The sequence below is a fragment of the Fundulus heteroclitus genome, chromosome 18 (genome assembly GCF_011125445.2).
Source record: "Fundulus heteroclitus isolate FHET01 chromosome 18, MU-UCD_Fhet_4.1, whole genome shotgun sequence".
Lineage (NCBI taxonomy): Eukaryota > Metazoa > Chordata > Actinopteri > Cyprinodontiformes > Fundulidae > Fundulus > Fundulus heteroclitus.
The window spans coordinates 30488285-30515343 of record NC_046378.1 but is presented as its reverse complement, the minus strand read 5'-3'; the positions used below and the strand labels follow the sequence as shown (position 1 = coordinate 30515343).

Here is a 27059-nt window from a genome sequence, read left to right as displayed (position 1 = left end):
GCAGCTTTGCCTCAGGCCGAGGCCTCCGTGGGAGCAGCTTTGCCTCAGGCCGAGGCCTCCGTGGGAGCAGCTTTGCCTCAGGCCGAGGCCTCCGAGGGAGCAGCTTTGCCTCAGGCCGAGGCCTCCGAGGGAGTAGTTTTGCCTCAGGCCGAGGCCTCCGAGGGAGTAGTTTTGCCTCAGGCCGAGGCCTCCGAGGGAGTAGTTTTGCCTCAGGCCGAGGCCTCCGAGGGAGTAGTTTTGCCTCAGGCCGAGGCCTCCGAGGGAGTAGTTTTGCCTCAGGCCGAGGCCTTAGTTGGTGCTACACCTGTTTCGGGTTCGTCATGCCGGGGTCGTCCTCCACGACGCCCGCACCAGACTTTCCTGTTCGGCCGGAGCCGCCGACCGCGGTCTCCGGGCCGCTTGACTTTGCCTCGTCGGGGCCGTCCACCACGGCGCCCGCTTTTGACTTGTCTGTTCGGCCAGAGCCGCCGACCGCGGTCTCCGGGCCGCTTGACTTTGCCTCGTCGGGGCCGTCCACCACGGCGCCCGCTTTTGACTTTTCTGTTCGGCCGGAGCCGCCGACCGCGGTCTCCGGGCCGGTTGACTTTGCCTCGTCGGGGCCGTCCACCACGGCGCCCGCTTTTGACTTTTCTGTTCGGCCGGAGCCGCCGACCGCGGTCTCCGGGCCGCTTGACTTTGCCTCGTCGGGGCCGCCCTCCTCGAGGGTTTAGTCGGGCGATGCTGCTCCGCCGCCTGCCTCGTCCAGGACGACCTCCACCAAGACGTTTCTTTTGCTTAGCAGCCGTTTTGCCTGCGCCCTTAAGGCCAGTGCCTTCTGTTTATTTTGTTATAGCTCGGCCTTAGTTTAGAGTTATTTAGTATTCCTCAGTTTTGGAATTAGTTAGGGGGTTTCTTCGTTTTCTTAGAGTTCTTAGTCTTTGTTTGCTTTGTTTTCCCTGTTCTGTTTTAGAATTCTAGATTTTGCCTTAGTTTTCTAGGTTTGCTTAGCTTTGTCATTTTAGCTTTAGCTCTCTGGTTGTCACGTTAGTGTACTTGTTCAAGTCCTAGTTTTTCTTGTTTTTCCTTTATTTGTAGTTAGCTTTAGTTTCATTTTCTGCTTTAGTGTTTTGATTTAATGTTTTGCCTTAGTTTTTCTTTTGTGGTGTTATCCCTGCTCTAGTTTTGCCTTATTTTCTAGTTCTTGGTTTGATTCTTATTTTTTGTCCTGCGCTCCTAGTATCCAGCGCTCCTTAGGTCTTAGCGCTCGCTTAGATTTCTGACCCCTGGCCCTGAGCTGTTTCATGCTCCTTAGCTTTGGCTGGTTCGAGCTTCCTTGGTTTTTGTTTTGGCCTCTTAGTTCCTTAGTCCCCTGGCGTGTTTGGACGCCCTCCGTTCCCTAGTATTCTGGATTTATTTTGTTCCCTGGCGTGTTAGAACGCCTCCTTGTTCCTGGCGTTTAGACTTCTTGGTCCTCTGGCGTGTTAGAATGCCTTCTGTCTTGGGTTTCTTGGTTCCCCGGCGTATTAGGACGCCCTCTGTCTCTCGGTTCCCCGGCGTATTAGGACGCCCTCTGTCTCTCGGTTCCCCGGCGTATTAGGACGCCCTCTGTTTCTCGATTCTCTGGCGTGTTAGGACGCCCACTGATTCTCGGTTCCCCGGCGTGTTAGGACGCCCTCTGATTCTTGGTTCCCCGGCATGTTAGAATGTCCTCTGATTTGTGGTTCCCCAGCGTCTTAGGACGCCCTCGGTTCCCCGGCGTGTTAGTACGCCCTCCGTTCTTGTTCCTTGGCGTTTTAGATGTTCCTGCTTCCCTTGTGCCCCGGCGTTTCCCTCACGCCCCGGCGTTCTCTTCCCCAAGCCCCGGCGTTTCCCTCACGCCCCGGCGTGTTCTTCCCCAAGCCCCGGCGTTTCCCTCACGCCCCGGCGTTCTCTTCCCCAAGCCCCGGCGTTTCCCGCACGCCCCGGCGGGTTCCCCTCGCGTTTCTGTAGGCCAGTCATGCTCCAGCGTGTGTTTTGAGCCCTGGTGTTTTCAGTACGCCTGTTCTTCCCTCTGGCGTTGTCGTACGCCTGTTCTTCCCTCTGGCGTTGTCGTACGCCTGTTCTTCCCTCTGGCGTTGTCGTACGCCTGTTCTTTCCTCTGGCGTTGTCGTACGCCTGTTCTTCCCTCTGGCGCTGTGGTGTGCCCGTTCCTTTCCCTTTGGCGCTGTGGTGCGCCTGTTCTTTTCCTTTGGCGCTGTTGTGCGCCCGTTCCTTCCCCTTGGCGCTATGTACGCCCGTTCCTTTCCCTTGGCGCTGTGTACGCCCGTTCCTTTCCCTTTGGCGCTGTCGCGCGCCCGTTCCTTCCCTTTGGCGCTGTCGTGCGCCCGTTCCTTCCCTTTGGCGCTGTCGTGCGCCCGTTCCTTCCCTTTGGCGCTGTCGTGCGCCCGTTCCTTCCCTTTGGCGCTGTCGTGCGCCCGTTCCTTCCCTTTGGCGCTGTCGTGCGCCCGTTCCTTCCCTCTAGCATTTGTGCATCTAGTCTTGCCCGTTAGCCTGGTGGCGATGCTCGCTTGTCAGCATCTGTTAGACGCGTTGTTTTTGCCTACCAGGGGTTGTTAGAAACCCCTTTAGTCCGCTTTCGTTTTTACTTTGTCTTGGATCGCCCTGAGTGGGTAGTTTTTGTTTGATTTTTTAGCCCGCCATCCGTACCACCCTCCACCCACCCTGGTCCGATCAGTTTGATTTGACTCTAGCCCACCATCCGTACCTCCCTCCACCCACCCTGGGTTGGTGGTTGTTTAATCTGTTAGGCCGTCCGGAGACCGGCCTTGAGGGGGGGGTAATGTCATGGTTTAGTTTTGATTCGGCTTTGGTTTACTATTATTCTCAGTTTTTCCACCTTGTTTGGGTTTTAATTTGTTAAATTTTAGTTTCCTCCTTCCCTTCCACTCAGCCTTCACTCCACTCTCCTTGCAGTCAGTCACACCTGTTAGTAATTATTCAGTCAGATGCATTTCACCTGTTAGTCTTTCTATTTAAACCTCCCTCTGCCTCACTTTAGTGCTGGTCCATCATCATTCTACACCTCTCCATGCCAGTTCCCGTTTTGCCTTGGAAGCTTTGTTTGCTCCTGTTGTAAAGGTTAGTCCTGCCAGTCACTCTAAAGACTATTTGTTCACTGTTTGCTCCTGGAGAGGTTCTGCTGTGTCCTGGTGTCTCCAGAGTTCTGCTAACCTGACTAGCCGCCCTGGAGAAGCTCAGCTCTGTGCCCTGGTGTCTCTCAAGTTCTGCTAACCTGACTAGCCGCCCTGGAGAAACTCAGCTCTGTGCCCTGGTGTCTCTCAAGTTCTGCTAACCTGACTAGCCGCCCTGGAGAACCTCAGCTCTGTACCCTGGTGTCTCTCAAGTTCTGCTAACCTGACTAGCCACACTGAGAAGACTTGGTTCAGTGCCAAGCCTTCCAGCTTAACTGAACTCTCTCTCCAAGCCGTCAGCTCCTGCCTTCACCTGCACCCCTGAGCCCCTGGATTCCTGCACCTCTGGTTACTTCATCCATCAATCATTCACCTTACAATAAACCTCTCAAACTTTTGTCCTGTGTGTGTGTACTCTGAGTTCATCGATAAACAAACCTGACAAGGACTAATTAGAGCAAGTTTTATAGAAAGTACTAACTTTCCCAGAAATAAACTTATTGAAAATGATGTTTGGTGTTACAGGGTTAAGAATTGCTCTCTATTCAAATATTTAAGACTAAGAACGGTAGTCTCACTTCAAAGTCAACTATGCAAACACAAACCTTGGTTTGATTGAGGGCCACAAAATGAAAGGAATTATCAGTCTTTTTATGCATGGCTGTACAAATGCATGGACGTTACAGAACATAAAACAATTCAAGAAATTTTCATAAATAAGTCCAGAGAATAATTTTGGTTGGCTTTTAAAACAATTTGTGTATTTGGACTATGGGCAGGCAGGAGATTGTAACAGCTCAAAAACATTGTGTAAAAAGTACCACGGTTTCACTGTATTATGAGATTTACACAAAAATTTGCCCCCTCTGCTAGAACATCGCAGGTCTCCTCTAATTGTGGGGCCCACCCCCCCCCCCGTCAGGCACTCGGCTCACTCCTGGCGGCTGCTTCGTGGAGCCCTGTCCCTGTCGAGGCTCCGCTGAGGGGTGGTGTGCCTTTGGTTCTCAGGTCTCTGGGCCCAGGGTTAGATCTGCTCTGGCATAGCTGGCTGCCGGTGGAGCCTATGGGCTCATCACTGCAGCCCCCGGAGGGTTTCTGCACTGTGGCTGCTGGGGAATTTCCTGGGGCTCTCCTATGCTCTTCTCTGGGATGGGGGAGGCAGCTATTCCTGTGTTGGTCCTCCTTTTGGCTGCCGTGCTCTGGGTGCCCTTTCAGATGTCTAGGGCTCTGGTCTGCCTGGGGCCCAGTGGGGGGGGTCTTTGGCTCCTCACAACAACTTTTGAGCATTTTTCTTTGGGAGAAACCTTACAAGCGCACTCTCACAAACACCCACAGGTGTTTAGCTCCAGGTGTTTACAGATACACTTCTATAGAGATAAACCCTATGGTTAGCTTTGGCTTTCAATAAATACATCTTGTATTAAATAATACTGTATATTTTTCAGTAATGTTAAAATAGACGTCGGTTGTTTTTACCTTTGATACTTCTTCTATTTGTTTTGTTGCTCTTTCTATCTCTCTTTCTGCAGGTGCAAAAGCAGACGCCGAGGGTGTTGTACTCTCTTTTTCCTCTACTCTATTTTTGTCCCCTTCTCGCCCTTTTAATGTTTTGCCTCACCTTTCTCCCTTCATTTCTCTCTATTTTGCCTTTCCCTTTCTGTATCCATTGAATTTGAAATAATCCCAAGATAATTTCCGATAAACTTTTGCATGCATATCAAGCGGAGCACTGTAGCGAAAGCAATAATGCTTCAACAAAGGGAAAGTAAATCTGTTGAACTCACTTTGGCACTAAGAAAGCAAAATGATCTCATTAGCGGAGCTCTGCAGAGCTTGACTGCATGCTAGTGAGGTAGTTTAGCCATTTGATTCAGGTGTGTAGGGCAAGAGACCACTGGTTTAAAATCATCTGGTTAAGTGAGCAGGATGAAGGAAAACTAGGCAGGGTTTTCACTTTTTCCGAAGCCGGATTTACCCACCTCTGGTTCTACACTATAGTTTCAAAGTGGATGTCTCCTTATCCTGTCCTGATGAGCCAATATCCTGCAACTTTTAGTGTACCGCTGGTCCAAGAATGACTCTTTAGGTCTTTAAGCTTTTTGACCCATACCATTCCTTTGCAGATTTTATGGCATGATAAGTTGTTATTTTAGCTATTGAATATAAGTTTATTGAAGGGATACATTTGAAAGTTGTAGAATGATAGCTCTCGAGGATTCCAGTTGGATATCTTTGCCCAAGAAAATACATTTAAAAGGCGTCTAAACATGTTTAAATTCAACTGTAAAGTGCGGAAGTTCTCTTTCCTGTTTGTCATTTGCATATGAAACAGAAACAAAGCACTGTAAAACTGACAAAAGTTCATATTATTCATTCCTTTGTGTAAGTTACATTGTACAAAACCCTAACATTAATATTATCGTTTTCTTTTCCTTTTTGCTTCCAAATGACTCCTTTGGGGGATCTTTTTCCAACTAGGTAAGTGCAAAAATGTATTAAATTAATCACATCCTATCCTTTAAGTTTGCTCAGTTCAATATTGATACATGAGATAAAGCAATGGAGGTATGCCAATTGATCAAATATCACTGTGGTAAGAGGTCACGACCTGTGGTTTTGAAGGCTATTCTCTTTATCAGTCTAATGAGTTGCAGCAGACAGGGTCTTAGGTGTTCCTACTCCAAACACTGTAAAAACAAACAAGAAAGAAAAAGAAAGAAAAAAAGCAGATAAAAAGTCTGTCTGTGTTGGGCGCAGTTGCCTTTTTAACATCTTTCATCACCAGATCATCAGAAATGTAAGTAAAATATGCTCATCACATTCAACACAAAAATCATAACAGTGCAATAACAACAAAGCAATGTACCAATCCGGGTTTTTGATGCATTTAATGATCATAAAAAAAAACTAAATCTTATTTTTCATCATTCAAGTTTTGGATCACTAACCATAGCTGATCAGGGGACAACTGCTCGATTACTATTATTTGCTGATTGATGGGTGCATGTACACGTTTAACTGTTTTTTGCTAATTAAATTAGAAAAATTATTGAATTATATTTTAGAAAGTCATCATAAAATATCCACAACTCAGGGATAGCATAGCATAATTATAATTTATAATAAAAACAAAATTTCTGTATCTCTTTGTGTCTTATATGTGATCTAAATGTATTGTAAACTCTTTGTCTCAAAAGAAAAAGGTGGCAACATCTGGAGAATATTTGAAACTATAATGTTTTATAGTGCAGTTCTGGTGAATATGAAAGAAAATCTGCTGTCAAATCTGCTGTTAAATTGGCGCTTTATGATTCAGTGCTGCTCTCCCATGGCTGAGCTCCATTCCGTAATGAGTTTATAATGAAATTTGGGTTGGTGGGTGCAGGGTAATGTGGCTAAGCGATGCGCCGGGGTTCTGTGGTTTATGCTCACTTGCTTGTTGGGCCCTGGGCTCTGATGAAACCCCCACAGGTTTTAATATTAGAGCAGGGGCCAGCATTGGGGAGTTGGGCTAACGGAGCTTTATTGCCTTCTGATAAAAGAATATTGACAAGGTACAGCCGTATTCCACATCTCACCAGGTTTCATATATGCTGTGATTAATAAATAATAGGATAAATAACCGATATAATGTCTTCATAATAATTCTCCTGGTTTAAATTGATACCTATTCAGTCCCCTGACTAATTTTCTGTCACTTCTATTCCAGTTTCTTATTTTCCCTTTCACAGTTAAAACTTCCAGGAAGCTCGTTTTCTATAATAGTTTCCTTTAAATGGTTTTGTGAGTCTTTGTAAGTTTATAGCAAAATATCATTATTAACTCTGTTGTGATGCTCAGCAGTGATTTCAGAATGACGTAGCCATTACCTGAACTGCTTGACATAATTTTTTTTCAAAGCAGCCCTATAATGTTTTTTATATATAATGTATTTGGTATTCATTACACATTTTTTACTTGTTCTGTCTAAAATGTAATGTTTCAGTCGCATCAAACCTGAAATGACTGCATATTATCCATATACTCTGTTAAACATTACATGAATTTAATGATTTTTTTTTTTTTACCAACAGTTTTCGGTTTTTGTGCTCTTTTTCTGGATAGGAAGCTATATTTATAAAACCCAAGATGATATGGTGTAGCTTCCTTTTGTTGTAGCTTCTCATGACCCAGGATAGTGATGGGTGGGTCATTGATTTACATCTGACTTAGATCTAGGAGGATGGGCCTCCATGTCCTTAAAAACAGTAGCGCTCCAACTACAGCTTGCTCAAGTGCAAGCCACCAGAATTGACAAAGACTCAAGAATAGTTGCTGAAACGTTTTCAGAAAAACTGAGCAAAATTCCACTTATCTCCGATTTAAGCCTGTTTGCTGAATACTTAATAACCTGAGCCAAGGGGAGCATGTAAACATTGAATAAAAGTGACCTGAAAATGGAGCCTTGAGGGGCCCCACATGTGATTATTTTTTTCCTTTGATATGGAAATATTGATTGGGAAATTTTTATTTTGAACCTCATTAGCGTTCCTTTAGTTAAATCTGTATGTAAAAATTGCTACCAGGGTTGTCTCCTAGTTATAGTAAATTTTCTGTTTCACTCTACCTAAGAGAGGCTTTATGTTTTGTTTATGTTATTTTGTGTGATTATGTAGATAAATGTATTTGTTGCAGATTGATTTGGAGTAATGGCGCTTGTAGATTCTAGCAATTATCTTATTTATTGAGAGGGGAGAGTATTTAAGGGCCAATTTATATTCAAATGTACTTTATCAAACATAATTCAGTTATTCCAATTCCATGAAGCCCAAAGATGGAGCCCATGAGGCATTTTTTTATCCCCAAAACTGGGCTAAGAACAGCTTGCCTGGCACAATAACCTTGCTGCTCATCATTACCATCTGCCATTTACCTGGGAAACACAATTCCTCTCTCTGACTGGGCAATTACTTTGTTTGTTTGTACATTGTTGTGCATGTAGCACGCTGATAGTCCTGGCAAAGTTGACAGGTGCCACTGTTTGTCCAACAACTGGACAAAAAAAGTGCATTGTGCACTTTTGACACTTTTTCACAACCCAAAGAAACACACACGTGATTTCTTTGTGAGACATTCTTTGTTTTCTGTTCTCTTCATGCAAAACCGATGTTAATCCAGTCTAACACAATTGGCTGTGTGTGTAAATGGAGCAATTACAGTGAGCTTCCCTACTTGTCTTTTTCCCAGCGTGACTACAGCTGCAAGATGTTCACATCAGGCTTTTGATAAATAGTAGCCTCTCTCAACTGGGCAGGATTAGCAGTGTGAAGAGGGGAGGTTATACAAATGGGGATGGGAGCAGAATGTGGTTTGTTTGGTGGAGAAGCAGCTGTTTGTAGACCCTAAAAGCTTCCCTGTTCTAGGTCCTTTGTACTTGATAATGATGACCCTGGATCCTATTACCCCGGAATCAGGGAGTCAACAGCCATGCCCTGCAATTTAGAAGCAGGATTCCAGCCTGTAATGACAGGCCCCCGGTCTCAACCACATGAGCTGGCCACACGATACAGGATGTCATTCCAGCTCATGGTCACACTCCAATCCAGTCTGACCTCAGCACCATCACCTAAATGTGAAGGCCAGTCTTACCAGATAATAGGAACATTTCTCCACAACTAAAGTTAAGAAAGATCTAAACCAATGTGACAAAGAGCTTGGTGACATAAGGCTGAGGTTAGGCAGCTTTTATATATAACGTCATGAAAAGCACAATCCAAGTTCCAGTGTCTTTAAATAAAATGCCTAACCTTGTATGTTTAACTACTTAAGCTTGCTAACTGGAAGCAGAGCAAAGTAATACAGAGAGAAAGATGAGTGGGACTGAAATTTAACCAAGTGCACTTAAGTTGCACTTTAAGTGTTAATTTTAACACTTAAAGTGCAACTTTAACTAGTCTTCCTGCAAGTTCAAATACCTAACAACAGCAGGAAGGAATGATGCTGGGAAAACGTCAAGTAGAAATCAAGTGTATAAAAACATAACTTAAGAGGGTACTCTTAAAGGTGGATGTCATATGATATTTCTAAGATGTATTTGAGAATGGCTGTTTGCACATTCAAAGTCACTCCTCTTTCTTCAGTCTGCTTGGAGATGGAGTTTGCTAATATTTTAATGTTCATCGCTTAGATGACATTACAGGTACAAACCCAGCATATGCACACACAGATTAAAGGACTGCCATCCTTTTTTTTCAGTTTTGCTGCATGTTTGCTGCATGACAACATTTGTGAATCCAACTTGATGCACATGTTTGACAGGCAGGTTAAAAAAATCCTTCTTTACAAAGGTCAAAGCAATGTGTCTTTATAAATTCTATATAATGATGTTGAGATTAGAATCAGAATCAGAAACAAGTTTATTGCCAAGTAGGTTTGCACTTAAAAGGAATTTGACTTTGGTGTTGATGGTGCAGACAAAATAGATATAAATACAGAGTCTAGAGCTATATACTCAGTATTGAGATAGTAGTGGCTACCATCACTTATTGGCCAGTTGAAGAGTTGGGAAATGGAACACAGGCAAGGAGAAAGAAAGATGCTGCTGACCAGGAGGTTGTACTGGTTTCTTTGGCAAGTCCACTGTCTGCAAGAGATGTCTGCTTGTCTCCATGCGCTGTTTGAACTCCAGCTTGGAAAATAACTTTGTCTCAATGTGTATGCTTCATTCATATAAAATGAAAAAGAAAGGTTAAGATCAGTCATTGGTTATGAAAAAAAAAAAAAACAAAAAAAAAAAAACACCTGGTTACATAATAAGATAAACATTCTCTGTTAGGTGCTGGTCATTTACTCGTTTGCTATATCAAACCTGTGCAGTTTTTTTAAGGCTTGACACCAGACTTGTTTGAGTATAAAATGGTGTTGTCTACGACACATTTTTTTTTTTTTTTTTTACTGAACATGTTTCCATTTATGTCTCACAAGGGGGATGTTTTGTACCTGCCTTGACAACCAATGATTTAAAGTAATTTGCTATCTTCCAGTCATCATATGCTGTAATGCAATGTGATTATATGACTCTAATAAAATCTGCCCATAGAAGATTTTAATAGTTATTTTGGTTTAATCAGTAGTCACAACCACTCATATGAAAAGTGGCCAAAACAGGCATCATGATAAAAAATAAATGGGAAAATAGTGCAATATCCTGAATTCGTAGATAACTGACAATTGCATTAAATTACATGAAAGTTTTGAGCATTTTTACAACTATTTTTCTTCTTGTGGAAAATAGCAAACGGCAGGGAAAAATAAACTAAAAATATGTTTATTGGTACATAATGGAAATGAGAAGAAATGCATTATTAATGTATGAAACAGGTGTACAAATGGGCTAAGAAGTGAATTGACCAACAGTCTATTTTAGCTTTTCTTTTATTGACATTTTATGCTGCTTAGCTATATTGTACATAAGTATAGTATACTTTAAATTAGTATTGCTGTCTTAAATAATATTCCAACAAGTGCCCCGACTCACAGAGGAAATTTTATTTTTAAAGTAACCTTTTTAAAGAGCAATTCACAAAGGACAGCGTGTTTTCTAGAGGGCAGTCTTTATTTTTCACCTCAGGGGAGTGCTGATGAAACAATTTGAACAAAGGACAATTGGTCTCTGATGAATTTCAAAACTCATTTACTGTCTGTTGCCAATTTTGACAGATGGGGAAAGCTAATGTTAAGCTCCCCTAAGACTAAACAAATGAAATGCAGTTGGGTCACTGATGAGCTCCTGTGACTAAATTGGTGCTACCTTCTGCATAATTGCTTGAGTTTACCAGCTACATGTATGGTCCAGCATGATGTATGTTACCTGCTCATGCACACAATTCTGGCTATATGATGATCCCCTGCAGCTGAGATTAGATTTTCCCTCGTGTCCCTCCTATATTTTGGTTCTATATTTAAAAACTCCATCTGGGTAAAGGCAGCTTCCATACTCAGTTGATAATAGAGATTATTAAACCCTACCATGGTGGGTTTGGTGAAGTGGAGGTCATATAGGAGATTCAAACCTGTGTCATCTATAATTCATTGTCAGAATATGCTCTTCTTGGTGGGATTAAAGTTTAATAACTAGACAGGCTCTGTAAATACCCCTTTGTGCAGAGCTTGTGTCTTGCCTTTTGGAGGGACCAGTACTGGAACTAGATGTCGGTGCTGACTTTGGGGGGTAGGTGGGAAGCTGTTGTTGGGAGAAGAGTCATAGTAAGCCCAGGTTAAGCCTTGAGAGCACCCCGTCAGCAGGCTGGTCTACAGCGTGAGGACAAGCCCAGCTGAAATGTGTTTCTCTGAAGATAAGGTCCCGTCTAGAATGAGGGCATGGATGAGATGTGGCCTCTATCAGTTATGGCTCTTATTGTGTGGGCAAGGGATTATGTTGGGAGAAATGTTATACCTCTGTGAAGGAATTTTGCTTCACATTTACCTCAAGGAACTCGCTGTGAGGTCGGACTAGAGGAAATATTGTTTGTTTAGCTGTTGAGGCGGTATCCATCATAGTGAGGAATCCATCATAGCCACTCACTAATTCCCTTGTAAAACACTGCACTATTGGGCAGTGTCATTGTAGCTCGATGAAATATAGGGACTTTTAGATTATTATTTTTAGCAAATAATAATAATAATAATAATGCATTAAATTCAAAAGTGCCTTTCAAGTCACTCAAGGGCACTGTACACTAAAAGACAGTATAAAAGACTTAAAATGCGGAAAAATTGCAGAGTACAGTTTCTTAAAAAAGTGAGTTTTAAACTTTGATTTAAACAGTTTGAGTTTAAGTCGTGCACATCCAGATCATGTTTGTTTAAGAAGTAATTTGTTGAACGTTTGTTACAATACCTAAAGTTTTGTTTGCAAAGACAGTGAAGCATTATTATTGGAAAAAAATATTGTTGTACAACTTTTTTGTCCATAGGTCTACTGTTCAATTCAATTCAATTCAATTCAATTTTATTTATATAGCGCCAAATCATGAAACATGTCATCTCAAGGCACTTTACAAAGTCAAGTTCAATCATATTATACAGATTGGGTCAGATTATACAGATTGGTCAAAAATGTCCTATATAAGGAAACCAGTTGATTGCATCAAAGTCCCGACAAGCAGCAGTCACTCCTGGGGAACCGTAGAGCCACAGGGAGAGTCGTCTGCATTGTACATGGCTTTGCTGCAATCCCTCATACTGAGCAAGCATGAAGCGACAGTGGGAAGAAAAACCACCCATTAACGGGAAGGAAAAACCTCCGGCAGAACCGGGCTCAGTATGAACGGTCATCTGCCTCGACCGACTGGGGTTACAGAAGACAGAACAGAGACACAACAAGACAGACAAACAAGCACAGAAGCACACATTGATCTAGTAATCTGTTCTACATTAGATGGTAATAGCGGGTGAGCCGTCTTCTCTGGATGATGTCACAGTTAACAGAACGCCAGACCAGGTGTACCTACTATGAAGAAAAAGAGAGAGAGCAAAAAGTTAAAAGCTGAAATGACGACAGTCATTTCAATGTAATACAATGCAAAACTGGAGAACAGTAGACTGAAGAACAGTAGAAATCAGTAGAGTGAGAAAATTAGACCCTGATGTCCTCCAGCAGCCTAGGCCTATCACAGCACAACTATAGAGATAGCTCAGGGTATGAGCCACTCTAACTATAAGCTTTGTCAAAAAGGAAAGTTTTAACATTAGTCTTAAAAATAGATAGGGTGTCTGCCTCACGGACCAAAACTGGGAGTTGGTTCCACAGGAGAGGAGCCTGATAGCTAAAGGATCTGCCTCCCATTCTACTTTTAGAGACTCTAGGAACCACCAGCAGACCTGCAGTCTGAGAGCGAAGTGCTCTGTTAGGAACATACGGGGTAATCAGAGCTCTGATATATGGTGGAGCTTGATTATTAAGGGCTTTATACGTTAGAAGGAGAATTTTAAATTCTATTCTTGATTTAACAGGAAGCCAATGAAGGGAAGCTAAAATTGGAGAAATATGATCCCTCTTGTTGATTTTCATCAGAACTCTTGCCGCAGCATTTTGAATCAGCTGAAGACTTCGAACTGCATTTTGTGGACTTCCTGATAGTAAAGAATTACAATAGTCCAGCCTTGAAGTAACAAATGCATGGACTAGTTTTTCAGCATCACTCCTGGACAGAATGTTTCTAATTTTGGCGATATTCCGGAGGTGAAAAAAGGAAACTCTGGAAACCTGTTTAATATGGGATTTAAATGACATGTCTTGGTCGAAAACAACACCAAGATTTTTTACTTTATTACCAGAGGCCAAGTTAATGCCATCCAGATTAAGGGATTGATTAAGAACTTTATTTTTTGAAGACTCTGGCCCAAAGATTACAACTTCTGTCTTGTCAGAATTTAAATGCAGGAAATTTAAAGTCATCCAGCTTTTGATGTCATCAAGACATGACTGCAGTCGAAGTAACTGATTGGATTCATCAGGATTTATGGATAAATATAGCTGAGTGTCATCAGCATAACAGTGGAAATTAATCCCATGCTGTCTGATAATTTTGCCTATCGGAAGCATATATATAGTAAAGAGAATTGGTCCAAGGACTGAACCCTGTGGTACTCCACAGGTGACCCTAGAGTTTGAGGAAGATTTATTATTAACATGAACAAACTGGAATCTGTCCGACAGATAAGATTTAAACCAGCCTAATGCTTTTCCCTTAATCCCTACAGTATGCTCAAGTCTTTGTAGGAGAATATTGTGATCAACTGTATCAAACGCAGCACTGAGATCTAACAGGACAAGTATAGACACAAGTCCATTATCTGAGGCCATGAGAATATCATTAGTGACCTTCACCAGAGCTGTTTCAGTGCTATGATGAGCTCTGAAGCCTGACTGAAACTCCTCAAGTAGGTCATTACTTTGTAAATGTTCACATAGTTGATTAGCAACTACTTTCTCAAGAATTTTAGATAAGAAAAGAAGATTAGATATAGGTCTGTAATTTACTAACTCATCTTGATCAAGAGATGGTTTCTTAAGTAAAGGTTTAATAACAGCTACTTTAAAAGCCTGTGGTACATATCCATTTACCAAGGATACATTAATCATGTCTAAAATAGGACCACTGATCAGAGGGAATACCTCCTTAAACAACTTGGTTGGGATTGGGTCTAACATACAGGTAGAAGGTTTAGATGAAGCTAAAATTTTAGATAGCTCAGAAAGCTCTACTGCTTTTAAACAGTTCAGACACTGCGCAGGTTCTAAGGATTCCTCCAATGCTGCCTCACTTACTGAGGATGAGGTAATCATGTTTGGGAGGATGCCAATTATTTTATTTTTAATGGAATCAATTTTATTTATGAAGAATCCCATAAAATCATTACTGCTAAGAGCTAAGGGAATGGATGGATCAACAGAGCTGTGGCTCTGAGTAAGTTTGGCAACTGTACTGAAGAGAAATGTAGGATTATTCTTATTCTCCTCAATTAATGATGAAAAATATGCTGCTCTAGCTCTGCGAAGGGTCTTGTTATACAACAATAGACTGTTCTTCCAGATTAGGTAGGATTCCTCTTGGTGTGTAGAGCGCCATTTTCTCTCCAATTTCCTAACATTGTGCTTCAAGGAACGCAGCTCTGAATTAAACCAAGGAGCCAGCTTCCTGTGAATAATCACCTTCTTTTTCAAGGGAGCTACATTGTCTAATGCAGAACGCAATGAGGAAGTCATACCGTTTACAAAGACATCTATTTGTGAATTGGAAGAAACAACATTGCTGCTATCTGCAGGGCATTTCTGCAATACGGAGGATATTAAAAAGGGGACAGACTCTTTAAGTTTTGATACAGCATTATCCGATAAAGATCTACTATAATGGAACCCTCTTTTGGGGGTGGAGAACTCAGTTAGATTAAACTCAAATGTTATTAAAAAATGATCAGATAGGACAGGGTTGTGAGGAAATACTGTTAATTCTTCACAATCAATGCCATATGTCAGAACAAGGTCTAAAGTATGGAGCCGAGAGTGCGTCGGTTCATGCACATTTTGAGCAAAACCAATTGAATCTAGGATAGTTTTAAAGGCTACACTAAGGTTATCACATTCTGTGTCAACATGGATGTTAAAATCACCCACTATAATAGCCTTATCAGTATTTAACACCAAATCAGATAAGAAATCTGACAACTCATCCAAAAACTGAGTGTAAGGGCCTGGTGGACGATACAAAACAACAAACAGAAGAGGTTTTATTGCTTTGCAGCTTGGATGAGGGAAACTGAGGGTTAAATGTTCAAAAGAACTGTAGTTATTAATTGGCCTGGGACTAATTAATAAATCAGACTGAAAGATAGTTGCCACTCCTCCTCCTCTTCCCACAGATCTAGGAATGTGGAAATTTGAATAACTGGAGGGGGTTGACTCATTTAAACTAACATAGTCCTCTTGTAGCCAGGTTTCTGTGAGACAAAACAAATCAATCTGTTTATCAGAAATCAATTCGTTAACTAACAAAGTCTTTGGAGGGAGAGACCTTATATTTAATAGACCACATTTAATTGTTTTATTTTTAGGTTCAAGGTGAACCGTATTGATTTTTATTAGGTTTTTATGATTTGTTCCTTTTAGATAAGTTTTTGATCTGTTAAGTTTTGGCCGTGGGAAAGACACCGTCTCAATAGGATAATGGATGGGTAACAGTACAGAAGCTGCAGAGAGGTGTGTTAAACTACGGCTCTGCTTCCTGGTCTGGACCCTGGATTGTCAGCATTTAGGAGGACTAATAAATCCGGCCAGATTTCTAGAAAGAAGAGCTGCACCATCCAAAGTAGGATGGATGCCGTCTCTCCGGATCAGACCAGGTTTTCCCCAGAAAGTTCTCCAGTTATCAATGTAGCCCACGTCGTTTTCAGGACACCACCTAGACAACCAGCGGTTGAATGATGACATGCGGCTAAACATGTCATCACTGGTCAAATCAGGCAGGGGACCAGAGAAAATTACGGAGTCCGACATTGCTTTAGCAAACTCACACACCGAAGCAACACCAACTTTAGTGACCTCCGATCGGCGTGATCGGGTGTCATTACCGCCAGCGTGAATAACAATCTTACTGTATTTACGCTTATCCTTAGCCAGCAGTTTTAGGTAAGATTCTATGTCGCCCGTTCTGGCCCCTGGCAGGCATTTAACTATGGTCCCTGGTGTCTCTAGTGCCACGTTTCTGACTATTGAGCTCCCAATAACCAGGATTCTGGAAAAGATTGCATTTGGAAATGAATGGGTGTGTTTGTCTAACTCTACAAGAAGTTAGTGTTCTTATTGGCAATAACTAAATGCAAAATAATTATCTCTCTCATCATTTGTCAGACATTGTTAATACTCATCAATGCAGTCTACTGCTTCTTTTTTGTAACTACATCTTACAGTTTCAAGGCTTGCAACAGCACAGGAGCAGCCCTTTTACCTGTCTTAAAGGACTTGTGTTTAACTGTTGTTGCTGTTACCGTTGTTCACTAGACTACCTCACTGGTCAACCACAGTATGTGAGGACATGGGGCTGTGTTTCTGACTGGTTGATCTGCAGTATTAGAGCACCACAGGGAACTGTGCTGGCACCGTTTCTGTTCACCCTCTGCGCTGCAGACTTCTCCAACAGCTCTCTGGGTTGCCACCTACAGAAGTTCTCTGATGACTCTGAGTCGTCCTCATCTGTAATGAGACCGACTATGGCAGAGTGTGGACAGAGGATAGAGAGCTTTGTAGACAGGTGCCAACAGAACCACCTCATATTAAATGCAGCGAAAACAAAGGAGCAGGTGGTGGAATTTCACATATGCAGACCCACCTCATTGACATAGGCTATCATCCAGGGAACTGAGGTGGAGATAGTGGACTCTTATAGATACTTGGGTGTTCACCTCAACAATAAACTGGACCAGACTCAGAACACTGACGCTCTCTACAGGAAGGGTCAGAGCAGACACCACCTGCTAAGGAGGCAGAGGTCTTTTGGAGTGCAAGGAGCACTCCTGAAGACCTTTTGACAAATGCTCAATCTATGTTGCTTTAGAGCTAACTTTAGATTATATTAGATAATTTTATATTACAAAATTGTGTATAACTCTGTCTGTGTCTTTGCCACTGCCATGGCTAAATGTCCCCATTGTGGGACAATCAAGGTATTTCTTCTTCTTCTTCTTCTGGTATTGCTGGATGTGAATGCAGATTTCAAAACCATTAACCACAACATATTTCTCTCACATCGGCCCTGGGTATGGTGGTATTAAAGGCATAGCACTTAAAAGGTTTCAGCTGTACCTCGAGTTTCACTGGTTTGGGGCTCCATATTTAGTTCAGTATATGCTTCCATTGCTGTCTGTTTTTGAAGACGCAACATTTCATTTCCCTTCAAAAAAGCTGTAAAGGTCCTCTGAACGGGATCTATCAGCCTTATAAACAGTACCTTCGCATAGTGGGTCAACAAGTTTAATGGTGACAATAGGCCCTTTTTAATTAGAAAAAGAAAAAAAGCAGGTTATATGCTTTCCTCTTTCCGTGGCAGAGAAAGTGGATCAGGACCCAAATCTTTGCAGCACGTATATCCTATAACGCAGTGGTTTTTAACTCCGGTCCTTGGGACCCACAGTTTTATCTGTGTCTCTACTCCAGCACACATGAATCAAATGATTACATGACCTCCTCAGTAGGCATCAAGGGCTGCAGAGACCTCTAAATCACCAGTGTTTAAGACAGGTGTGTGTGGAGGCAGAGAAAAACTTAAAACAATCAGGACAGTGGGTTCCGAGGACCGGGATGAAAAACCACTGATATAAGCTATAAAATTAATTTCCCTGTGATCAAAAGTCCCTAGTATTGTACTTAAAAATCCTCCTCATCATTCTTGCCATAGCTGAGGAAAAAGACATCCTCATGAAGCCCTAAATTTTAACTTCATTCAGCAAACTTTGGAGCCGACGCATCACAGTGTTGTCTCCCCTCTCTGCTTCAGTCACACACCCACACTACTGCAGTCCATGCACAGGAAGAAAAATATGTTGATTACATATTTGAACAGTTATTTTTTTTTTTAAAGCACTTGTACTTTTGAACAACTCAGCTAGAAAGAGTATGGCATCACCTTATACGTTTGTATCTTTACTTTATCACACAGCAGCTAAAGATAAGCACGCTTTTTAATGGTGGACCCCCATCTGTGGAACAGCTTTCCTTTTGGGGCAACAATTGTGCAGGAGCTAGGAGTTCATCCTGCGTGGGATGTACCCCTGCTTCATCCAACGTTGTGGCCTTGGCCAAGACACTTCACTCACTTTGCCTGCTTCCAGTTGTCAGTGGCCCCGGTGGCACCGATTGTATGGCAGCTCTGCTTCTGTCAGTCTGCCCCAGAGCAGCTGTGGCTACAATGTAGCTCACCACCGTCAGCATGTGAATGACTAATTGAAGTGTAAAGCGAGATCTTTAGACTTGATAAAGCACTATACAAGTACATGCCATTTTTCAGGTAGAGAGGCTCAGATTGTTGATCATCTTAAATCCCTCATCAAACAAACATTTGTTTACACCTGCTATTAATTCTATTTAAGCACATTGACTTTTATATGGCCTCATTTATTTCATCTGGATTACATTTCATTGTATATTTATTGCTTTTTAGTATTGAATTTTTTGGTCAATGGAACAATATATAATTTTATATAAAATATAAAATTATATATATTTAAATTGACTTTTTAAAGACATTTTAATTTATTATTGGACTGATCAGTAAATCATCACTCACTTTTAGTAAACACATTTTCCATTTAGAAATGCCTAATCTATAATAAAAGTGTGAAAGCATACATAAACTAGCTGCTTTTCTATTATCATTCCAAAATATAATGGCTTGGTTGATTGGTTGAATTCTGTTGCATACCATAAAACCTAAGTGGTTACTATCATGGAAGAACAGAGTAATAGTATAGTAATAGTAGAATATTGGTTCATGTGCATGTGTAAAGCATACGAGTAGAACTATGGCCTTGTAATTCCATTTTCTCTTTAGGATGTCTTGAACTATCCTATAAATCTTTGAACATGTTAATGTAATTCTTTCATTTTCCCCCTCAGTGATCCCGCTCTTTCAGGTTTATGAAGCACATTATGATCTAATTGCTTTGATTTGGATCAGGCTTGTAAAACAAAACCTGCTGTGATGCAATTCAGACCACCTCCTTACTTTGAACAAGAACCCAGTATTCTTCCCAACCCCATTAACTATTGTGATGAGGTGAGCAAGCGGAAGTGTGTCCCTTTAGTACCATCTCATTGATGTAAGCAATATTTTGTTATATAAGGCACAGATTGTAAATGCTGTTCTTTTTTTTTTGCAAAACTCAACTCACCTCTGTTCTGTATATGTGTCTTTCATCTAAGTAACATGAATGTATGCCTTCTCCAGAGTGTTTCTGTGAGTGCTGTGGTGGTCTTGTGATTCAAACAACTTGTATGTCTACTCTCCAGGGGAGTGATCCCTTGACACTGAATAAATTAAGGAATGGGGGAGAGGGTCTCTTTTTGTGCTCCACTGAGCAAACGGGCAAGAAGTACAAAAGTAAGGTAATGCTGGTGTAATGGATTCCAATAACACCTCAGTTTCAGCTCTGAATTTATGGCTAACAGCTGCAATGTTACTATATCTTTTTCCACTCATCTGTTTGATGTTCAGTTTTGTTTCAAGTGTGAAGAATCTAAGTATCAAAGAAAAGAAGGTGACGTATTTGAGGCTGTGTAAATTAAAGTTGTTTTATTTTCAGTTGTAAAAGCTATTAAGTGTTTGCTGTTTATAATACAGGGTTAAAATACTGGTATATTATACTTTGGCCTGTGCTGATCTAGCTAAAAACCAACTGACAGTGGTCTCTGTGTGCATTTCATTAGTTTGTCTAGTTTTGTTAACTTTTTAAAGACTGCCAGACAGAATGTTACGACCTAAAATCAATCAGTAAAATTGTAATAATTCAAGATTGCGAGAGGATGGACCAGCTGGTGCCCATTTTGAATAGTTAATGGAAAAGAGTCAAGGTACTCCCAGGGCAGGCTACCATTTCTAAAATGCATATTCCAGTAAGTTACCTGATTGATTTGTCTGGAGAATTTATATAAAAGAATACACAAGTTACTATTTGAAGTAAAAATAAATTTAAAAAAAAAGTATGCGTGATAAGCTGTTCTCAAAGTTAGACTGGTATTTCATCTCTCAGGTTACCCCTAGTTGTCTGATATTTGAAACTGCCTCTGGTCTAGCTGTGTTTAAGTCATATATGAGCTGCAAATCAGCAGCACTGGTTGTCATTCAGCACACATGCACACACCCAATTTATAACCAAAATAATAGCACACAAGGGAGAAAGGTTCAGCACTTTGGCAATGCAGGACTGGAAAAACATATGTAACTCTTTATTCAAAGCTGTTAGAATCTTAAAAAAAAAATGCTAAACTTTAAAATCCCCAGGGTATATATGTTAGAAGACTTTTTAATAAATGCTTTTTTGTTTGTTGTTTTTTTTTTTTTTTAGTATTGCAATGTTGCTTCTTAGAGTGGAGGAGCGTGACTTGAAGTTCATGCCGCTCAGAGTTCATGGCACCCATTAGAGGGGATTCATTGGTTTTTTGAAGCAATATTTGTGTGGGTTGAAGCTGTTCTTAGAATTACAGTGGCTTGCAAGGACAGATGTATTATATACCTTTCTGCAGATGATCCTTACTTTGCTAAAGAATGTATGAATTGATTTCTGGTTCCTTTAACAGCATTTACAGAAAGAAAACAAGATTATTTTACCCTGAGCAAAATCACGCGATCAGAAATGTCTCATGGTTTCCTATATATATATATATATATATATATATATATATATTTTTTTTTTTTTTTTTTTTTTTTTTTTTTCTCTTCAGTAGCTATATAGTTTTACTTTGCGGGTGCAGTGAGAATCTGAATATGGTGGATGACAATTTTGAACATTATAAACATACTATACTATCTTTACACTACCTTATCATTAAAACTATATAATGGACAAAGCAAAATATTCAGAATGTTCTATCTATGCTCATAAATATAAACATGCATACAAAGCGTGCTGGGAAATATTGCAAAGGCACTACAAAATAATTGTGATTTTTTTTTGTAGAGTAGAAGTTGTGTGGCCATTCAGTACTGCTGAACAGTAAGGACTTTTCAAGGCCTTTGGTATTGAGGCGTTTCTTCAGAATATGTGGTTGTAAATGAAAGCAAATTTATAGAGGTGACTGAGGCAGATACAGCTAGTGTATAACAAAAACATATAATGGATGCCGCCTAGGATTGCATGAAATACGGCGTTGAAGCGAGCCCATTGTTATCTCATCTATCAAACATGCATATGGCAGAAAAACGGCTGCACAGTAATGTTCATGCAAATTTAAGGATTTATGCATTTGGGTGTGAGTGTAGGTTACACTTTTATCCTACGCTAGGTCTCATGGTATACATCACTTTGTGGATTTGCAGTTCATACTGTTCCCTGTTTGTTTGTTTTTTTATAGAGAAGCAATAAGTAGCTGAAATGGATGAAAAGTTTTCTAAGAACTTTATTATTTTTAGTTTATATGCAGAATTCAGTTTCAGCAAAGGTTTAATATGTTTCTGTGTGATGTATGAGTGCTTAAGCATTTTTAATAAATACCCTTAAATATTGGCTCCTTGGAGAAGAATAAAAAGCATGTCGCTATGCTGTTTACATCCCTGACCTATTTAAATATTCAACTTTGAGACAAGAATCAAAATCATTACTTGCTATTATTGCATCTTTTAAATATTGAAAACATTTCGTAGTCTTTAGTAATTTGGCGAATATATAAATACAGATGTCCAAAGAAATATTTATCACGGCATACCGTTACAACAACCTTGCTCACGTTACATCTGCAATAATGCCCACTTTTTTAGTGCTTGATTATATCCTTAGGATAGATCAGACAGTGTCCACCTTCCCACTGCAAACTAATCAGCTCCAAAAAATTAGTTATTGATCCCAGGCCGGGGCAGGGAGGGAAATTTAGTAGTAGGGTCAGCGGAAGGTCCTGTAGTGCTTGATTGTGAGCCAGCTTTTCTAAATCATGAAAAACGCACTCCAAGATTAATACATACATACATGTATACGCATTCACTCAACAGCTTGTTCATTCTCATTTCTTCGCCAAAGTGAGTCAGTAGCTTCTCCAACATGTACTTTTTAATAAGCTTTTCTTTCATGAAACGTCACGATAGATACGACGGTAACTAGATCTAGTTTTATGCTCTCCGGGCCCAACATGTCTGGCCCTTGAAATACATAAATTGGAAATGGATTTTTTGTATATACCGTGCATGACATTTAGCTGGGGAAAGTAATATGATGGGACTGGAATTGAAAAGTCCTCTCCAGTAGGAATGCTCACTGTATGATCCCGTCGGGCTTTGTAATGGCTGGCTGTCAGAGCTCAGACATGTATTGAAGCGCTGCTGGGCTTTGATGGAGTTTTTCCATGTTCTACATTATTGATATGGCATTGTAAATATGTTGTTATATGCAGCTGCACTTCACCAATTTTTAAGCAGTGTTTTATCAATAATCTCATTCTCATTCCAGTTGCATGTTTGACCACAGCGTGGTCTACAAATTTTCTCTGTACCAGTCCCCTGACATGGCAGCTCTCATCCTAGACAGCATTGATCGGATCTTTTTAGAGATGAATGGATTAATTACAGGCAGTGAGAGGAGATAAAATACAGTCTGGTGAGGGGACGAATGAAATTGAGGGCTGGGATTGAAAAAGCCATTAAGGGAAATTGAGGGCATTAATGACTGTAGCACTGCCAGGGGGCCCCAGTGGCTCACTCTTTTCCATGGCACCATGGCTTTGTAATGGCTTTCTCAGCGTCTATTTTCCTGCCATCGCTTGAGCAGTGACTCTATGGCAGTGAGGCTGACATGTTTTTTTTTTTTTTTTTTCGCCACACCTCAGAGGACAAGCTGCTGTCGGAAACCAGAAGAAAAACACACAGTGCTTTTATAAAGCAGCTATTTCACATCACAACCACAAACTTTAATGTTTAATATACAAACACAAATTAGCTGTGAAGTGGAATGGAAAGGATGCATGGTTTTCCAAGTTGTTTCACTAATACGAGGTTGGTGTGCGTTCATTTATCCGATCACTTAAGCTGGGATACCCCTGGATGAAATCTAACTCACACAGTTACCTGTAAAGGTCACATTAGAAGTAAAGTGAGTCCCAATGGGTATAATTCAACCTTTGCAAAAAAGAGCAGTTCTGTGTCATTTTTTATTAAAGAACAAATAACAAACAGCATCATGAAGACCAAGAAACAAATTATGTTCATGGATAAAGTTGAGGAGTTTAAAATTAGAGTTAGATTAGAAAACACTATCTACATTTCACCCATCCTCTGAAAATGCCAAGGCTAAGGAACTTAGGTGAGATGTTTTTTCCCAAAACATATTCATGAGTTTAAGTGGCTCGGTGATAGTCCAGACCTAAATCCAGGGGGGTGGGGAATGTTTGCTGTCCATATCTATCCAATCTGAGTAATCTTGAGCTATTTTATAAAGAAAAAAATGGTCCCAAGGAACAGTTGTTTAAAGCTGTAAAGCTATAGACTGGTGGCTGAAACTGCTACACACCAATGCACATCCCACCTTTCAAATATATATATATTTTTTTTAAATCCCATCACAACTGTGCTCTACTTTTAGCTAGTCTGTTGTAATTGAAGTTTGTGGTTGAAATGTGAAAAAGCCTGAAACGTTTTGAGGTGTATGAATAGTTTTGCAAGGCACCATATCCAGTTCTGTATCTGCATGATGCTTCGGCATTTCCTGCCTCGCCTGCCTGTTAATACTTATTAGATGTGGGCAATAACAGCAAGGATCGATGTTGGGACAGCATTTACTACGCCACTAGAAGTGGAAAGCTTTAAAGAATATATACATTTAAATAAAGTATAAGGTCATTTAGAATTTGCCTTGCAGCACAATGTAGACACAATAGCTCGATTAATTGACACCATTAAAATCAAATGGATGCCTTGTGTTTGTCGCTTCATAAAATATTAAATATAACAAACAACCAGTCAAGGTTTCGAAACTGTCTTTAAGCACACAGATGCATATGCTCAAGTTCATTTAAAATCTTTACAAATTAGCTAAACTGAAACAAAATGTGTTTTTAAATAACAGTTGCAAGTCACTGTGCATTATGCCCTCATTAAAGGTTGAGCGCACAAGCTCCAGCTCTGTCTTGATGTAGCAATCGATAATGATGATAACAATAATTACAGTAATATAGCTTTTGTGCTCCTCTTTGTTCTTGCCTTGTAAATTTGTCACACCCCGTCTGAATGTCTGGGCTGTTTAAATCTAATCTAGCTGAGCACATTACTCCATTCACAGGGCCCGCAGCCGAATGTAGCAACTCATAAAAGCCTAATATTTCAGCCATATTGATTCCTCTGGTAAAATTGGTTTGAGCTATGATTGTGCAGCAACACTGTACACAGAAATGTTTTGCAGCCTTGAGGGAATGGAGTAAGGGTGACCTTGAATGTTTCCCTCCCCTCTTATTTTCCCTTTTTTTTCCTTTCTAATTTCCTCCTACGTTTGAGGGTTTTTGTGATTTTCTTACATACAGTGTAACCAGAATGACCTGTTGTTCAATGTTCATATTTTTCTCAGACTGAGGCATACTCTCTGTCTTGGCCTTCAGGAATAAAGGGAAATATTTTAATCTGTTCCTTTAATTGAGGAAGTGACTTGAAGCAGCTCGTGTTTGACCTCAGGTTCAGATCCTTTATGAGACAGTTTCTTTGCCTCTGTTAATCTTTTTTTTAACTCTTTCACCACAATCTCAGGTGGAAACTGTTATGTGCTTGTATGCAGTCGCTTACTAGGATTTCAATGCATGCTGCTGTAGTTGTCTTACTGACTTTATCCTTAGTGATAGTCCAAGGTAATATAGAGAGACAACTACTATGGAGTATCAGCCTTTCAGCAAACATTAGTCTCTAAGATGGTAATTATTAATGAACTCTATTAGAGTAGGTATAAATCAATCATGCTCTTTTAGGTATGGTTAACTGTATGTATAGTAAGAGAAAAGAGGCTGAAATCGAAGGCAACCAGACTTCTGTTCAGTTCTTTCTGAAAACGTTTCAACACTTATCCAGGAGTCTTTGTCAGTTCTGGTGGCTCGCACTTCAGCAACCTGTAGTTGGTGCACTGCTGTTTTTAAAGGACATGGAGGCCCATCCTTGTAGGCGCATTCTAAGTCAGATGCAAATCATTGACCCACCTGCCACTGTCCTGGGTCGTTAGAAGCTATTGCTTGGTGTGAGTGGAGTACTTGGTCACCTGATGATCATCCAGGGGACCAAGTACTCCACTAGAGCTGGTTGTGCGTGAAAATCCCAGTACATCAGCAGTTCCTGAAATACTCAGACCAGCCCGTCTGGCACCAACAACCATGCTACCTAATAAAGTGGCAGTTGGGTGTATAGCACTGGGCTATTGTCTTACAGTCAGCAAAAATGCTACTGATGCCACTGATGGAAAAAAAAAAAGTCATATCAAACAGTCGTTCTCTTAAGGCAGGATAATTGGCCAAGAGATATTTGTGCTGTGTTAGAGTGAACTGGTCCACTCAGTAGAACGGTGGGATCACTCCAACCTCAAATCGGGAATATTCAACATGCTGGATTGTCTAGGACTGGTGTTCCCCGAGGACAAAAAAGCATGTAGCCTGTTGAATGTGACGTTTAGCCAATCAGAAAGCCAGGTGAGGGGAAACGCCGACAGAGAAAAACAAAACACAACTCACCTCCATATCACAGTGAAGGAAATGTAGAGCACCTTTCCTCGCTGTCTCCACTCATTTTACCTACAACGCCTTCTCTCACGTTTGATCTTGAGAGGTTTTGCAAGATTTCCCGTCTGATATATGAATGATCTGGAGTGAAATCCATTTGCATGGTGTGTTGTTCTTGCTCTCTGAATGGACACCACACACTCTACAAGCAAGCCTGTTTTATGTACAACACCAACACGCACACACACCACCACTACTAAAAGAAAAAAAAAAACACTGCAAAAAACATTTAAGAAGCTGATGGTTGCTGAGAGATGCCTGGGTGTGAACGTAGGCATTCCTGTGCTCTGGGGGTTGGAGAGTGGCGTTTCAACACCAGAGAGGGAGATGGAGCCAGTCTCCACTGCAGGTTATAGAAGAACACAATGCTCAGAGTCTAAAGCATCATACTGGACAGTCATCATGGTTGGCCAAGAAATCTTTGATCCCTGAAAACGCGATTCCTTCCAATTCTCCCCGCATCTACCACCGAGCAGCATTACGTGCGAGTGGATCTGACCGTTTACAGCAATTAAAGCAATTGCTGCACACTTTAGTCACAATAATCTGTTAATCTCTGGAACACGTCACCCTGGTGATCATCGGAAGATGTGATGGTAGAAAACCCAGATAAAATGTGTGGACTTTAAGATTTTGAAAGGTTGTTGTGTGTCACTCTATTAAATAAATGAAAAAAAGAAAAACAAATAACATCTAGAATCTGAGCAAAAGCGTACGGATAAACCAAGGTTTGTTGGTTTGTAGAACCACCTCCAGTAAGAATAAGCTGAAGTTATGACCCTATCGTGACCACATCTATTTCACAGTTTGTAGGAATATTGCCTCACTTCTTTTTACATTGCTGCTTCCTTTCATTGAGGCTTCCAGGCATTTATTCTTAGCTGAGCTCTGTTAAGGTTCAGCTGCTGCATTTCATTCTGATTGAG

At 40.9% G+C, this 27059-nt stretch overlaps 1 protein-coding gene across 13 annotated transcripts in view; it reads left to right on the top strand.

The window, feature by feature from the left end:
* Positions 1 to 27059, top strand: part of robo2 (roundabout, axon guidance receptor, homolog 2 (Drosophila)) — a 419069-nt gene that overhangs the window by 128689 nt on the left and 263321 nt on the right. The window lies entirely within an intron of this gene.